This window comes from Rattus norvegicus, chromosome 11 (genome assembly GCF_036323735.1).
Source record: "Rattus norvegicus strain BN/NHsdMcwi chromosome 11, GRCr8, whole genome shotgun sequence".
Lineage (NCBI taxonomy): Eukaryota > Metazoa > Chordata > Mammalia > Rodentia > Muridae > Rattus > Rattus norvegicus.
In genome coordinates this window covers 29,912,586-29,925,727 of record NC_086029.1, presented here as the reverse complement: position 1 = coordinate 29,925,727, position 13,142 = coordinate 29,912,586, and the positions used below count along the sequence as shown (strand labels likewise).

At 38.4% G+C, this 13,142-nt stretch overlaps 1 long non-coding RNA gene across 1 annotated transcript; it reads left to right on the top strand.

Moving 5' to 3' along the window:
* Positions 1-370: 370 nt before the first annotated feature.
* LOC134481130 (uncharacterized) lies at positions 371-1,950 on the top strand. The gene is made up of 2 exons (XR_010056352.1): positions 371-820; positions 1,606-1,950. It is a non-coding gene; the product is annotated as an uncharacterized LOC134481130 (long non-coding RNA).
* Positions 1,951-13,142: the final 11,192 nt, after the last annotated feature.

Below are 13,142 nucleotides of genomic sequence, written 5' to 3'. Positions count from 1 at the left end.
AATAATTTTGCCACGAATTTTACCAGCAACAGCAATAGTCCTAATGCTTGTTTTCTATGAGAATAGAAATAGTGTTGAGCATAAACTACAGAGTTCTCACTAAAACTTCACAATGTCAGAGTTTGTAGATTTACAAAATAACGTATAATTTTGTAGCACTAAGTAAACAGAAGGATGAAGACTAGATCTTAAGATTAGAACAGAGAAATTCTACTCAAGGTAACAAGAAGAAGAGAAAGGAATGTAGGAGACTAAGATAACACAAATTCCTCCAAGATCAAAGAAAACAAAGTGTTCCAGAAATATTGTGCACACATGCAAATGCCAAGGTCACACAAATGCCATCTGCCACTTTGCTTTTCTCTATTTCTTTTCAACTAAGGAACCCACACAGTTTACCTCGATTTTTTTTCAACTGATGATCCCACAAACAACTTGCATAGCCAAAGCACCAGAAATACATCTGTTTACCCAGAGTTCTATAACTCTTTCCTTATGCACATGATGTCAACCTTCAAATGAGAAGGAACCCAGCCAATGCAAGCTGGTCTGAGAAGTAATTTTGGAGTCTAGGTCAAGGTCGGGAAGACACCAGACTAGAAGATTCAAGTAAATCAACTGAAAAGAACTTCACAGCGATGTAAATTATAGCCACGTCCCAGAGGGGCCAACTTGTCAACTTTGGAGTGTACCATGAAGAGAAAATGACAAGCCAGAGAAAAGGAAGTTTTCTCGAAGGCCAAGCTCTCACAAGGCACATTCAAGAAATGAGAAGGAGTGGTTGTAAAGAAACTTCTAGATCTGCAGCTGTGTTCCCAAGGTACTTGTGTATAGCTCTGACTGGAATTGTTTATCTTCTGTGTTCCTCTGACAGAATTTTCTTTACAGTTCTTCTGACCATTGCCTCAGGTTTGTAATAAGAAAAAATTTATATATCAGATATAGATTTTTATTAATCTTAACCTCCTTAAGGAGTAATTTGTAGGTTTCAGGAACCTTCCCTCTCAGAAAGCCCGGATGACCCTTTAATCAACAGAATGTGTTTGATATACTGGAGCAAAAGTCAGGTTTGATAGTCAGTGAATTGGACCTGTTAGCTTGTGGTTTCAATTTAGCTGTGTTTGGCTTAGAAATATGTGTTTGATTAGGCTAAGTCCTTTATAATTATGCATTTTTTGTACTTTCTTCTTAGTTCTTACTAGTCTTTTTTATCTTCTCCCAAATTTTAACTTTTCTTGTCAAAGAAAAGTTTTTTTCTTTATTTCTGGGGATTGTGGAGCAACTGTATAAAGGCCGTGGAAAGAGGGGAAAGAGAATCAAAAAAAGGGAAATTATGTAGCTATCTAGTTTTTTTCTATGAGGCCTTTCTCTTTGGCCCATAGTGCTTTTGTATATTTATTTATAATATTTATTTATAAACCATAGCTCTCTTATATGAATATTTTAAGACTCTGTTGACATGGCATTACCACACAGAATCTATAACAACAGCTCAAATCTGAAGAAATGTCCCGTTCTTCAAAGATGCTTATCTCTCAACAAGGAATGCAACAATGCATAGTGAGGTAAACCCTATTTCGAATTAATCTTTTTGTATTTTTTCAGTGTCTCGATGAAACGCTGAGCATGGACAAGGATTCAACCTGAAAAACTCCACCCTTCAGCCTTCTCCTGACAAAGTTTTCCTCCTAACCGGTTAATCAGTGATAGAAAAAAAAATCAAATAACTGACTTTTTTCAAATCAATTTCTCAATGATAACAATATAAATGAAAAAGACAACATTATATTCAAGATTATAAATTCATTAGTTAGCTATGTGTCACAGGAAAACAGGTTTAAGAAACCTAAGGTCACACTGGACATAATATCGTGGATGCACATTAAACAGTAATCTGCAGACTGACGTGAGAAAGAGGAATAGAATACACATTAAAGCTTTGAAAACCTACAACTAGTAAAAAGTTCATTTGTTCAGTTATTTTTCTTTTCTTTTTTAAATTTTATTTTCTTGGATTTTTATGTATTTACATTTCAAATGTTATCCCCTTTTCCCCCTCTCCCATACCCCCTCCATCTCCTCCTATAAAGATGCTCCCACTCCCACCCACCCACTCCCACCTCAACACCCTGGCATTCCCCTACATGGAGGGAACAAGCCTTCACAGGACCAAGGGCTTTTCCTCCTATTGATGCTGGACAACACCAACCTCTGCTACATATGTGGTTGGCGTCATGGGTCCATGTGTACTCATTGGTTGGTAGGTTAGTCTCTGAGAGTTCTGATGGGGTTTGGCTGGTTGATATCGTTGTTCTTCCTCCACTTTGTTGAAGCTGTTTATCAGCTGTAAGAGTTTCTCTGGTGGAATTTTCGGGGTCACTTAATTATCCTATCATATCATCCTCAAACAGTGATACTTTGCTTTCTTCCTTTCCAACTTGTATCCCTTCAACTTCTTTTTATTGTCTAATTGTTCTGACTAGGCTTTCAAGTATTATATTGAATAGGTAAGGAGAGAGTGGGCAGCCTTGTCTAGTACCTGATTTTAGTGGGATTGCTTCTAGTTTCTCTTCATTTAGTTTGATGTTGGCTACCTAGCAGTGTTGATGAATTGTTTCAAGGTCAATTTGCATAAATAACTCATACATGAGACTCAAGAGCAACACTGCTAGGTTTTCCTGATATGTCTTTATTATTAAAGGGATGGGGATCAGGGTGCTGGGCTGCACAGGACTGACTGTGCCTCTGTGTCTCAGGCTTGTGTCATTTGAGCACTTGATTCCAACTCCTTTCTGGGGATGTGTTTATGAAGATGTCGAAGGTCTTTCTTCCACAGCTAAAGTTGACCAAGAGTTTAGTTCAGAGACCCCTGATAATAAAGGACAATTACTCATTTATGTAAGTGATTCCCGTTTCCACAGGGTTCTTGCCATGAAGTTTATGATGTTTAATGTAAGGAATTTAGTATCAACATGGCATCAAATCCATAGGCATGAGTGTGAGTGATTTTCTAGAATAGTTTAAAGTGGGAAGGTCCACCTTATAAAGAAGTACCATTTCATGAGCTGGGAATAAAAGGGATAAGCACAGCTAATCTCAGATATTGATTTATCTCTGCTGCCTGTGGATGGAATCGGATCAGTTACCTAAAATCCCCGCTGGGGTGCCTTCTTCTCCAGGATGAACTGTGTCTTTAGTTCATAACACGTCCATATATATATATACATATATATATGAACATATATACATGTATTCATATATACATACATATGTACATATGTATACACACATACTTATGTATGTATACACATATATAAACATATACACACATATATACATATTTATGTATATATTTACATATATGTATTTACATGTATGTGGAAAGAGCTTACATATGGCTCTTTAAACATACATAAGGCTTTAATACATACATATATATTTATATTACATATGGGTAAATATGCATATATGTCTTCATTTGCACATATATATACAAACACAAACATAAATGTAATTAAACATTGATATGTATACACAAACACACACATGTATTTATGTAATCACAAACAGACAGACAGACACACACACACACACACACACACACACACACATATACAATTGAACATGTTGGTTTGGACCTTCAAAGGAGGTTTGCAGATATCATTACTGTGATGATCCAGAGAATGAGTCTCAAAAAGTGATCCTGAGCAGGACCTAGAAGAGCCCTACTATAAAATACACACTCTCAGGAGGTCTAAAAGACACAAATATGACTACAGTCTAATTAAGTAAATATATTTTTAAAAGAGAGGGTATGGTTTTCCATTATTTGATCCTAATGGTTGTAACTCTAGTAGTTTTGACCCCATAAAATCTTCAGTTTGTTCATCTAGTTGGTATTCAGTACCTATTAATTTCTCTTTCAGGCTCCAAAATATCTCATACAATGTAACACAACTACTATTTCTTAAAATTCAATAGGGACTCATACAGATTTTTGGGTTTCTTTCTTTATTGTATTATAGCTCTCCATAATTTTCTATGATACATTTTTCCATTTCAGCAGTCCAAAGTCCTGCTCATTCCAATAGTCTGTTTGGTGTTATTATTGCTGTAGATTTATTCCTACTTTTCTGTGACTCAGTTTAAGGGATGTGCCCAGAAGGAAACAGCCCAACATAATATGGAGCTAACTTGTCATATTTTCCTGGTTTAAGGATAGCAGCTGTGCACTTTATGTGCATGATGTCACCATCTTGTAGCTATTAATGCTGAGAGGATAAGTTGAATATTTTCTTCACCGTGGAAAACATAATTTGTTCTTTTCTGCAAAAAGACACATATCTCTTTACACTGAGGCTTATTAATTTACATCATTTTATTTGGTAATTTTTTTCTTTCCCTTAAAAATATTTTATGTTTATTTTAGTCTTATAAATGTTTACCTTCCTGTACATAAGCATAGGATTTCCTATAATTGAAGTCATGGGTGTCTGTAAGTCACTATTTTGGTGCTAAGAACCAACTTGGGTCTGCTGGTAAAAACAAATGCTCTTAGCTGCTTAGCCATCTCTCAGTTTCTAGGGTTTTTCTTTTTCTTTTTTTTAAAACATCATGGAACAAATTATCACTTATAATGACAAGAAGAAAAGTGAAAGTAGGTCTATATTTCTGATTTTTGCTAGATCTGAACCACCATCCAAACTTATAATTTATTTCAGTAACCAATTTACTGTAAAATATCTCAGAGGAAACAATTATTTGTGATTGTTTTCTCACAGTTTTTTTAAAAAAGAATTTTACTCATGAATATTTTAATAACTATATGATATAAAGAAATACTACACAATTTAAGTTTCTATAGTTATATGTTAATTTTCCCCATTGCTATGACAAAATAAGGGATACTTAAGAAAGGAAATGTATCTTTTTATTCAAGATTCAGGGGTATAGTCTGATGTTTTAGATGTGGCAGGACATGAAGCAGTTGGTTACATTGTATCCATGTTCAGGATGCAAGAAGAGCTTACCAGTTTTCTTTCTGCTTTTTATTTAGTTCACTAACCCAGTCAATGGAAGGTTGGTAGTTACCCATCTTTACAGTGGATCCTCTCATCTTATTCTGTTCCCTACTGGCAAATGTATTCATAGATATGCATAAAGGTTCAAAGACATTTTACCCCATGACAATCAATATTAATTATCACAACAGTCTCGGCAGATTATGAGTACACATGAGATCAAATGTGTGTCAAACTAAAGAAGGGAGATCATTACCATTAGAACAAATGCACTCAGCTTCCCATAAATACTCTAGATTGATACATGAGAGTTGGCAGTTGTCTTTCAAATCTCCAAGAGTAGTTAGAAGCAGAACCACATCCAAACAATACCAAGACCCCCTTTTCATGGTACAGCCAATTGTTCATTGTTGTTATGGCCAATCATCTAGGCTTGCAGGTCATCAGAATGGCATGTTCTACTACACTTGTTTCTTTTTTGGGATGGGGAGCAAGATATTTTAGCTTCTGAATCCTGGTCTACATCCAGCTGATGTAGAGTAGACCTGTTGCTCATTGAATGTAGTTGTACCTTTCTACCCATCTCCCTTCTATGCCACACAGATCCAATATCTCATTTCTCAGGCTGCCTCATCTCTGCAGAAGAGCTGTCTAATTTGGACTTTCCACCTCCTGATAGCATGCACTGTCACAGCATGGTTCTACAGTGAAGAGAGGGAAACATCTTTCTTGTTACCCACAGATGTTCACTTCCAATTGTCTCTTAAGTCAGAAGGGTCAGACATCTGTTCAAAAAATGACAAGAAAGTCAGAAAATGTCCTGTGATCTTTATGAGATTAGGTGTCGTTCCATTAGCATGGACGTGACTGATTTCCTAAACTTACCAGCACAGGTAGTGCATATGGGAATCTGCAATGATAGTGTTCAAAAATATTGTAGAGCAATTATAAGTGTCCTGCTGGCTATATTGTGGAGACATTGACAAGTTCCTTTACAAATTATGCTAACCCAAACATGCAATGATATGTGCAAGCTCCTGGCTCTAAGAACTGCCTTACTGCTCTGAATGAAATTTTCTATTCCCTTCTGACAAGCTAGTTGAGGCAATCTGTAGAGCTTACATGAAGCTAAAAAGAAAGACCCACGACTCTCAGTGAAATAGAATTCCTTAGTGCCTCCCTGTAAAAGGCCTAGCATTGGGTGATTTTACTACAGAATTCAGATTTTTTACACTATATCACCTCTAAAAAAAGATATTTTGTCTTATTCCCTTTCTATTGTATGGCCTTGATCTCTTTTAGTTGTTTTATTGCTCTAGCACAGACTTCAAGTAGTATATTGAGCAGGTACTGAAAAAGTGATGTATAGAAAAGAATACAGAAATAGAAATAGAAAAGAAGTATAGAGAAATATGGACTTTTAAAGAAAAGTTAACCTTAGTATTCCACACATTATCCCACAAAACAAAAACAGAAGTAACATCACCCAATTGTTTTCATAAGGTCATCATTGCTCTAATACACAAACCACCTAAAGAGTCACAAAGGAAAGAGAATTAAGAATGAGGACATCATAGGTTTTTCAGGCAAATGGATGGAACTAGAAAATAGGACTAGAAAATATCATCCTGAGTGAGGTAACTCAGACCCAAAAGGACCTGAATTGTATGTACTCACTAATAAGTGTATATTAGCCAAAAAAGTACAGAATACACAGGATACAATCCACAGAACTCAAGAATTTTAATAAGCTGAAGGGCCCAGTGAGGATGCTTCAATCTTACTTGGGAGGGAGAAGAAAGCAATCAAAATAGAATGGGGCAGAGGGAGGGAGGAAATGGGTGGGATGAGAGAAGGGGACTGGAAAAGGGGAACATGATCAGATATTGGGAGGAACAGGAGAGATGCTCTGAGGGTCTTGGGGGAGGGTGGGAGGTGGAGAACCCACTAGAATATACCAGGGACCTGACAGGTGAGAGACTCTCAGGATTCGAAGGGTAGGCACCTTAGATGGAATACCCAACAGTGGGGAGAGGGAACCTGTAGAGTCTACCTCCAGTAGAAAGACAGGGCATCAAGTAGAGGGATGGGCTTGCCATCCCACAGTCAAAAACTCTGACCCAGAATTGTTCCTGTCTAAAAGAACTACAGGGACAAAAATGGAGTAGAGACTGAGGGAAAGGAGGTCCAGTGACCAGCCCAAATTAGTATTCATCTCAAGGGGCGGCTATGGTGTGCTTACAAACAGAAGCCTAGCATGGCTGTCTTCCTAGAGAGGCCCAACAAGTAACTGACTGAGACTGAAGCAGATACTTACACCCAACCACTGGTCTGAATCCATGAACCTCTGTGGTTGAAAGGCTAGAAGAAGCTGAGAAGAAGGGCCACCCCATAGGAAGACCAAGAATCTCAATTAACCCAGACCCCTGAGATCTCTCAAACATTGAACATACTCTGACTGGTCTGAGGCCTTCAACACATATACAGCAGAGGACTCCCTAGTCTGGCCTCAGTGACACAAGGTAAATCTAGCCCTCCAGAGACTTGAGGCCCCAGAGAGTGAGAAGGCCTGGAGGGGAATGGGCTGTAGGGGAGAGGATGTGCTCTTGGAGTCTGGGGGTGAGGGGGGGGAGGAATGGGATAAGAAACAGTTGCAGCACAGATCAGGAGGGGGAAAACAACTAGACTGGAAAAAGATAAAATAACTGTCAAAAAGAAGGAAAGAATTGTACACCATTCTCTTTTAGAAACATAGATCCAAAAATTATTAATAAAATGCTTGCAAACTGAATAGAAGAGCATCCACCATGATCATGTAGATATCCTGAAGATGCAAGGAAGGTTCAACATGCATTAATTGGTAAATGTAATCCAACATATAAACAGACTGAAAGACAGAAGCCATATGATCATCTCATTAGATTCAGAAAAAGGCTTTTCGAAAAGGCTGTTCATGATAAATGTCATGGTGAGTATAGGGAAATAAGGGACAGACCTCAGCATCATAAAGGCGATTTATAGCAAGCTGATAACCAACATCAACCAAAATGGGGAGAAAGTCAAAGCATTGCCACTAATATCAGGACCAGGCAAGGTTGGAGTCTCTACACTTACTTGTTCAATATTCTACTGGAAGCTTTTGTTAAAGCAATAAGACAACTTAAAGAGATCAAGGGGATACAAAGAAAGAGAAAAAGCCAAGGTACCTTTTCAAAGAAGATGATATGGTAATATAAACTAGGGGCACTAAAACTCCGCCAGGAAACTCTTACACCTGATAACCACCTCCATCAAACAGCTGAATACAAAATTAACTCAGAAAAGAAATCAGGGAAACAATACCTTTCATATTAACCTTAAACAATATAAAATGTTTCTAATCAAGCAAGACATTGAAGAAAAAAATTTAGGACAATGTCAGAAGGTAGAAAAGGAAAGATCTCTGTTGTTCATGGATCAGTGGATTAATATAGTAAAAATAATCATGCTACCAAAAACAATCTAGTTATTCAATCTAATCCCCATCAAATGAGGTGGGAGGTGCAGGGAGAGCCTATAACTCTTCCCTGAGAAAGGGATCCACCTGAAGGGGACTGAGCTTTAGTGAACAAACTAAGGGGGCACACCTGAGGAACACCTGCAATTACCCAGAGAAAGGGACCAGCAGGAAGGGGTAGAGGCAAGAACCAACAGCCTGCCTAAGCAGATGCCAGCTATAGACATGTAATGACAGCAAAAGGTGAAAAGTCACCAGACTTGGAAAGATACCTGGGGAGTCCTTAAGGAGAGAGTTAGATATTAAGAAAGTATTCTCTGTGTTACAACTATGGGGAGAAACACAATGACAATATGCATCTGGATCCCATATGATTTTGCTTATCAGCATAAAAATAATTTTAATAACAATTACAATTTTATATACCCTCTTTAAGGGAGATCAGAATGCAACAGACAAATAAGAAAAAGACTGAAAGATGGAATGCTAGATTGGAGGTCATAGAACAGAAAATAGAGGATTTTTTAAAAGCAGAATAAAGAACCTTCAGAAGAATTGAATCTAGAACCTACAGTAACATCCAAAAGTTAAGACATCTTTCATCGTCAAATGAAGGTTCCAGTACTGTCAATGGGTTTCATCTAATTGATTTGTTGGGCAAAAGGAACCCCTCCCACCCTAAATAGTCCAGGCTATTTGCAGGGCAACCACCAAAAAATGGCTATCTTCAAACTGACAGTGAGACTCTGATGCTGAAGACAATGCCTATACAACTAATTGAGTATAGAGAAGTAGAGCTGGTACCTACTTAGAGCATTTACCACGGTGGACTAGAATCCATGGCACTGGAAGGTATACTTCAGGATACCAATTAAAGAAGGTAAACATTGACACAGGTACAAACCCTTCCATCCAAAAGAGTGACTAGCTTCTAACTTATAATGGTACAACAATAGCACAAAGCTTGTGGGAATAACATGCCAATATATGCTTTGATTTAACATTCATTTCATGAGTCAGAACATATACTCTATACTGCTTGTGTGGCCAAGAACCTGAGAATAGACAGGGGACCTAGGGAAAACCCAATTCTGCTAACGGAGTATATAGCAATAAGATGACTCTTAATGGTTTTTTGCTATAATCACCATCTGTGCTTACTAGGCCATCATCAAAGATAAGTCTTCCTTCAGTAGATGGGAACAAACACAGAGAACCATAGCCAGACAATCAGCAGACAGTAAGAGACCCTTGGACATTCAGCCCTGAATAGGATGTCTCCGTTAAATTTCTCTCCTCAGTACTCAGGGAAGTCTTTGGATACTGAACTGGAAAGATTGTTAGACCCAGAGGAGATGGGGGACACCAAGACAACAAGGGCTTTTGAGACCCCATATGAACAACAATGTCAACCAACCAGAGCTTCCAGGGACTAAGTCACTACCCAAAGACTACACATGGACTGACACTGGGCTCCAACCTCATAGGTAGCAATGATTAGCCTAGTAAGAGCACCAGTGGAAGGGGAAGCCCTTGGTCCTGCGAATGCTGGACCCCCAGTGATAGGGATTCTTGGAGGGAGGGAGGTAATGGGGGAAAGATGGGGAGGGGAACACCCAAAGAGAAGGGGAGGGGGAGGGGTTAGGAGGATGTTGGCCGGGAAACCGGGAAGGGGAATAACAATCAAAATGTAAATAAGAAATACCCAGTTTAATAAAGATGAGAAAAAAATGAAATAAAAAAAAGACAACAAGGCCTTCTTGGCACTGCTGGGCTGGCTCACATATGAACTCACAGAGACTGAGAAGCAAGAACAGGGCCACCAAACCCAGTCACTATTGCTGATTCCAAGAGGTGCTTGCTGACAGCTAGATATGGATGTCTCCTGAGAGGCTCTGCCAGAGTCCTCCTGATTCAGCTTGCAGCTAAACATTGGACTGAACGAGAGGGCTCCCATGGAGGAGTTAGAGAAAAAGACTGAAGGAGGTAAAGGGGTTTGCAACTCCATAGGAAGAACAACAATATCAACCAACCAAACCCCACCAGAGCTCCCAGGAACTAGACCACCAACCAATGAGTACACATGGAGGCACCCATGAATGACTCCAGCACATATGTGGCTGAGGATGGCATTGTCCAACATCAATGGGAAGAAAAGCCCTTGGTCCTGTCAAGGCTTGTTTCCCCAATGTAGGGGATGCTAGGGTGTTGAGGTGGAAGTGGTTTGGTGGGAGTGGGACATCCTCATAGAAGCAGGAGAGGAGGTAAGGGAGAGGGAGAAAAGGGGATAACATTTGAAATGTAAATACATAAAATGTCCAAGAAAAATAAATTTTACCCCCCCCACCAAAAAAAGAACAGGGCCTACACAGCTCCACACAAGATGGTGTCCTAAAATCAAAAGAAGTATTAGAGCATCTCCAACTGATAGTTATACGCAGGTGAAAAGGTTTTCTGTTAGAGTCTAGGTGGGGAAAAAAGTTTTGAGGATTGTCCCCAGGCCCAGCATTAGGTGGGTCACACAAATAAACTTTGGGTATTTTTGAGATTCATCGTCTTGCAATGTCAAGGCAGGGTATTTTTTGGTTTTTGGATTTTGGTTTTTGTTTTTTGTTGTTGTTTTTTTGCTTCATTTTTTTTCTCCAAAGAGCCTTGGTTACATGCAAATGAATATAAACAGGGTCTAAAATGAGATCTTAAGTGAGAATGAAGCATAGAAAAGGAAAACAAATAGAGTCATCTACTGTGTAAAATGTTGAATTTGGACGAGACAATTGCATCCCATACTAACAGTTCTGTATGCTACAGAAAAGAAGAAGATTCCAAGTGGACAGTGGATTTCCAACCAGATTTCCACAGCATACAACACAAAGTATGAACCTAGGGGTTCTGTTCTAGAATAGCCTTTTTCTTATTTAGCACGTTTGAGGAGGATTTCTTTCTTTTCTTTTTTTTCCCTTCCATCTTTATTAAACTGGGTATTTCTTATTTACATTTCAAATGTTATTCCCTTTCCCGGTTTCCAGGCCATCAGCCCCCATTCCCCTCCCTCTCCTTTTCCATATGGGTGTTTCCTGCCCCATCCTCCCCCCATTACCGCCCTCTCCCCAGCAATCATGTTCCCTGGGGTTCAGTCTTGGCAGGACCAAGGGCTTACCCTTCCACTGGTGCTCTTACTAGGCTATTCATTGCTACCCATGAGGTTGGAGCCCAGGGTCAGTCCATGTTTAGTCTTTGGGTAGTGACTTAGTCCCTGGAAGCTCTGGTTGGTTGACATTATTGTTCATATGTGGTCTCAAGCCCTTGAGGAGGCTTTCATATGTCTTAATTACTTATTATGCACACAGGAATAACTTAATTAAGTAGCTTAAGAAGTGAGCATCAAATGTGTTAATCTGCAGAGAGTATGCACAGTCTGAGTACATATGATATATTTAGACAAAACCATTCATCACTTTCATTATAAATATTATTGAGCTAGCATTCCTTTCCTGGGTTCCAGGTACTAAATATTTGATAAACAAATTTGGCTGATTCGGTTATAAACATCATGTCAAACAGTTCGACAGGGAGATTGAACTAATCTACAGTTGTAAGCCTAATAACTAAGTCTTCCTCTTCTTATTGATATTGGTATCTATTTTATTATTTTTGGTTATAGGGGAGTGTATATTTGACTTTCATGAGAGGAAGGACTTCAAAAATTCAAACAGTATGGAAAGGCTTTGGTGTGATTATCATGCATTCCTTTTGCAAATTGTATGCCCTCTTCTTCAATGTATTGTCCATAATCATACACTGTAATTTGTTTTTAAACTCTTTATTCTTATTCTCAGGATCACTCCAAATGCATTTGACATTAAGGCTGTTTTCTAAATTTGGTTCATTTGTGTGTACTTATGTGGAGGACATTTGGTTGCTGATGGCAAATACTAAGGTGAGGCTTTATGTATTGATGAGAAATACCTTAAAGGCTACCTTTCTGCTATATTGAAACAGCAGTGCGTTCTTTTACAAAAGATAATCTGTAAGAGAACTTTCCTATAGCATCAAAATCAATGGTCAGTGTTTGCAAAGATTGCACAAAAACACTGGCTCTGAGAAAGGAAGACAGAAGAAAGAGTGTAGTAACTTAAATTTAGCTAATTCTATTTTAGGGCTTTTGGCTGTTTTCGGACATTAAATAAGCCAAACTGAATTCTAAGTTAGTCTGACAAAAATAGAGTATCGTAAAATCTTCTTTTTGATATTGAGGATTGTGAAAGGTGAGTATCATCTACATGTTTAAGTAAACTTAGTCTCAACATCATTAGAGAGGACTGTTATTGAAGTAAGCAGGCGTTCACGTAAATATTACTTGTGTAATATGAAGCAAAGCAGCATCACATATTGCAAAAGGCATATTCTTTTCATGCCCATCTTCTCTTTTCCTAGATATTAATATGAGCCCTGCAGTTTTCCTTGTGCCTGCTTAAATTATCTAACTTATTTACATGAATCCTTAGGCTCCTCGTTTAATTTTTTTTTTGAGACCTACTCACATGTGTTGCATGTCTGTGAATTATACCCGGAGTGTGACAGACAATGACTACTTGGAAGATGCCTAGCAGCAGTTACCCTGGCAA